Here is a 4,062-nt window from a genome sequence, read left to right as displayed (position 1 = left end):
AATCTGTCACAGGTTTCTTGCAAATTTGCTGCAAACTCTCAAGAACCATTCATGCGAATTTGCTGCAAACTCTCTACTACAGTTCTTGCGAATTTGCTGCAAACTCTCCAGAACTGTTCTTGCGAATTTTCTGCAAATTCACTAGAAGTTCTTGCAAATTTGCTGCAAACCCTCCAGAACTGTTCTTGCGAATGCTCTGCAAACTCATAAGAAATCCTTCTTGCAAATTTGCTGCAAAATCTCCAGAACTGTTCTCGCGAATTTTTCCGGAACCCTCCCCCCCCCCCCCCCCCAAAAAAAAAAAAAAAAAAATCGAAAAAACATTCTTCTGCAGTACCACTATTGCAGTAGACTGACAACTAATATTTAACCCAGTGATTATGCTTTTATTTATGCCAGTTTTTTTTTTAAATTACATCTCAATCATGTATGCCATATTTGAAATCATGGAGTAGCAAAATATTATTACTGTATTTTAGCCATATAGTGCAGCTGGCAGAACACATACAGAAAATTATCAAATGAATGAAAAAATAGCACACACAGAATATCAGTAAGAAACACCATAAACATTTTTCAATATTTTATTTTAGAAACTTGCACATTTAAATCAAATTAAATCAACATTTGGTAAAGATTGTTCAGATGTCTCTGATATAATGATACAACGTGAATCTGCTTATGCATTTTATTCATTGGAAAGAACAGTAACCAAGCTATAAAGGATGCTTTAATCTTTAAGAGGATTCAACAACTTTATTTACATCCAAGTTTAAAGAAGTCCGAGTTTAATTATTGAGTCCTTAGTAATATGTCTTAATTCTGTTAACTGGCTTCAATATCTCAATCCTGTTAATGATTCACTGTAATGTATTTTGTGTGTATAAGTATATAAGGAGTAGAACTTAGTATAAGAGCTCAGAGTGAGTTTGGTCAGTTGAACTGATAGCTAGATAGTCCCTGCTGTCCTAGGAGACTCCAAATCTGTCAGCCAGAGAAATAAACGTAGAGATCAGGCAGGTTGTAGTTGATCTCTGGAAAACATATCACCGCTGTTGTTTCACTCGCTAGAGAAGTCAGACCAAATTTCGACTGGGATACAAGCACCATATCACATCTGAAAGACAAGAAAAATAAAACTTGACATTTCTTGTAAAATTTGTTGCACTCACAGGTAGTTTGTCAAGTAAGCTTCTAGTAGTTTCCATTAATAAAAACACCTATATATATACATATATATGATTTATGTTGTTAAGTAAAACTAAATTAAATTTAGCAGGCATGGTATAATCTAATCACAGTTAAAAATACTTTTCCTACCTTTTTTAAGGCCCTCTTTGCAGTGTGAATTTTTGCACTCATAGTGTGCTTAATTGCTGGCCCATCCATTTTCAAGTTGTTAATAACATACACTGAAAGAAAGAGAATTTAAACAATAAATAAAGAAAGCATGACTTAATTTAAAAAACTAAATGAGACAGATGGGGGGGGGGGGATGGATATGGAGGGCACAGGGTATGCGTGTGGGGAGTTATGGAGGGCACAGGGTTGGATATGGTATGGGTGTGGGGAGATATGGAGGGCACAGGGTTGGAGATGGTGGGAGTAAGACGGGGGACAGATGATGCACGAGGCACTGAAACACTTTCTTCAACTGCTGCATTACAAGCTGGCTCTGATTTTTTTCCTTGAATAACACAGGGAAAGCTTTATTAAATTTGAATTCATGTGTGTAAAATGTACTTATTATTTGAAAGAGGAAATTACATTTTTTTCAGCATCTAGTGGAAAAGATATGCAACAGCAATTGCAGGTCAATTAACAATATACTTACACTACTACCATTGCTCTGGTTGTCCTTTTATCTAAAAAAGTTAAAACATAAAATGTTATTCTACCAAAAAAGTGATGCATTAAGAATATATATTTATATATATGAACAGTTTATCATAGGTTGCATGGTTGTTTGAACTAAAAAAAAAGTGGGGTTCCTGTTATTCAGAAGCAAGGCAACACTGAAACATTTTGGATTCTGTGTTACTATTAAAAAAAAAAAAAAAAAAAACAATAATTATGGAATTATCAGACATATTAGTTTCACAAAGAAGAGATAAGTCAGTATGAGGGTGATACACTTAAATTCTTAGATTTGTTCAGAAGTCTTTGACACTCACTGAAAATACATTTACTCACCTTTCACATATGCCTTCTTTTCTTTCTGACATGCATTTCTGTCATCTAAAATAAAAGGAGAATAGGTTTCAAAGCATTCTTTTAAAACACATGTATTTGCACTTTGATATTTCTCCTTTCTGTGGAAATGACCAAAACTGACTTTTAAAACCATCAAGACTATTAAAACTATAATTTTTTCCTGTGGCAGATATGATTGAATGTGCAAGTTTTTTTTTCAAGATAAAAAGTAATTTCAAGGGGCTAAGTTTAAAGGTGCATATGAAGTAAATTTTGGCCATGCACATAAGCCAACAAAATGCCAGCATATAGTTTCAAGTAGTATAATTTAGAGGATTACCAAAAGGCATAGTTTAATTAACCCCCCCTCCAAAAAAAGAAAAGAAAAAATATTTGAACAGATTTTTCTGCTAGCACTCTATGCTGTATATCAATGGGCAAAAAAATAAATAATAATAATAAATAAATAAATAATAATAATAATAATAGGTCATGAAAAAAGGCTTAATTTCTGGCCAAAAATTTAAAGAAAGGAGCAGTCTAAAGCTCTTTAATGACCAATCTGGTGACTTATTCAGTTTACCCCTTGTCATGTTAAATTTATTTGAGTAATTAGGAAATTTGAAGAAGTAGTTTATATATGTTACTGGAAATCCATGTTACAGCGATGCTCTGTAAATATGTACCTTAAGTGCCGTATGAACCCTTCTGCCCTTTGAATTTATTTCACCTAAGCAAACTATACTAATTGAGAATACACTTACCACTAAATGTAAATCACTTTTGCCAAATACATGCAACCATCCCAAGGAGCCATGAGTGTCTCTCCAACAGTAGGGACTTCCCCTTCTTACTCTTCCTCCCTCTGAAACTTCGAAACGTCTTCCACTGATACAACTCCATCCTTGTCAAAACAAATAGTAATCCACGTCTCTATAATTTAAAAAGAATATAGTTACACACTTATTCAACCGTAACAGAGAGAGAGAGAGAGAGAGAGAGGGGGGGGGAAGGAGAGAGAGAGAGAGAGAGAGCAGAAAAAAAGGAGAGAGAGAGAGGGAAAGAGAGGAAAATAAGAAGAGAAAGAGAGAGAGAGAGAACGAGATGGCCTTCCCAACAAGTACCATACTAGCGCCCCCATACTAGAACTGTATTTAGAATCGGTTTACTTTCTACTTTCTACTCGCAGGCATGATGAGAATTCTCTGAGTGTAGTAAAATCCTATCTTGAACCAAACGTTCTGATTAACCTTTGCACTCACCTGGCTTTGCAATCAACGCATAATAATTTCTAACTGGTTACACCAACTTAAAATCAGCTGCCGGTAAATCTCAAACCGTCTTCTTCTTCAAAATTTCCCGTGATGCATCAGATCGCGCATCAACCTATCACGATTAGTCGTTTTCATGACCATTTCCGGTTGTCAGATAATCGCCGTTCATGAGAGCTCCGTGGACCAAGAATCTTAAATTTGATCTAACTATTAGAAAAGGTAGATTCTGCCAACACCACTACAGATCTGCTCCTGCATCCAGACCAACTATTGTTTACTGGGGTGGAATTGTTGAAAAGTCGTCAAGGCTGCGCGTGTCTTTATTTCGCGGAAGATGAATCCCAGCAATACTAGCAAACCATGCAGTGAAAGGTACGTAGCAGCTTATCTAGCAAGATAGTTATCAGATGATTGAAAATTATCATCGCAATATTTGAGTGGGTGTCAACAGAGACTTGAATGTTGGAGGTCTCTCAGGTGTCTCTTCAGAAAAAAAAAAAAAAGCACGAAACAGTTTGATACATTGTTTAATAGTGAGTGTTAGTAAATATTACTTTTTTTTCTTTCCATTCCTAAGTTACCATCAGATTTATAT

At 35.2% G+C, this 4,062-nt stretch overlaps 1 long non-coding RNA gene across 2 annotated transcripts; it reads right to left on the bottom strand.

Moving 5' to 3' along the window:
- Nucleotides 1–570: 570 nt before the first annotated feature.
- On the bottom strand, nucleotides 571–3,589 carry LOC147761456 (uncharacterized). 2 transcript variants are annotated; one of them, XR_015334584.1, is made up of 6 exons: nucleotides 3,456–3,589; nucleotides 2,958–3,126; nucleotides 2,194–2,238; nucleotides 1,835–1,865; nucleotides 1,321–1,412; nucleotides 571–1,117 (listed from the first exon to the last, which is right to left on the bottom strand). It is a non-coding gene; the product is annotated as an uncharacterized LOC147761456 (long non-coding RNA). The 2 variants fall into 2 exon arrangements; XR_015334585.1 differs by having other exon boundaries at nucleotides 2,958–3,097; nucleotides 3,456–3,586.
- Between the last annotated feature and the right edge of the window lie 473 nt (nucleotides 3,590–4,062).

The sequence above is a fragment of the Lingula anatina genome, chromosome 5, assembly GCF_051362555.1.
Source record: "Lingula anatina isolate TDL-2025a chromosome 5, LinAna3.0, whole genome shotgun sequence".
Taxonomy (NCBI): domain Eukaryota; kingdom Metazoa; phylum Brachiopoda; class Lingulata; order Lingulida; family Lingulidae; genus Lingula; species Lingula anatina.
This window is presented reverse-complemented; position numbering and strand designations above follow the sequence as displayed.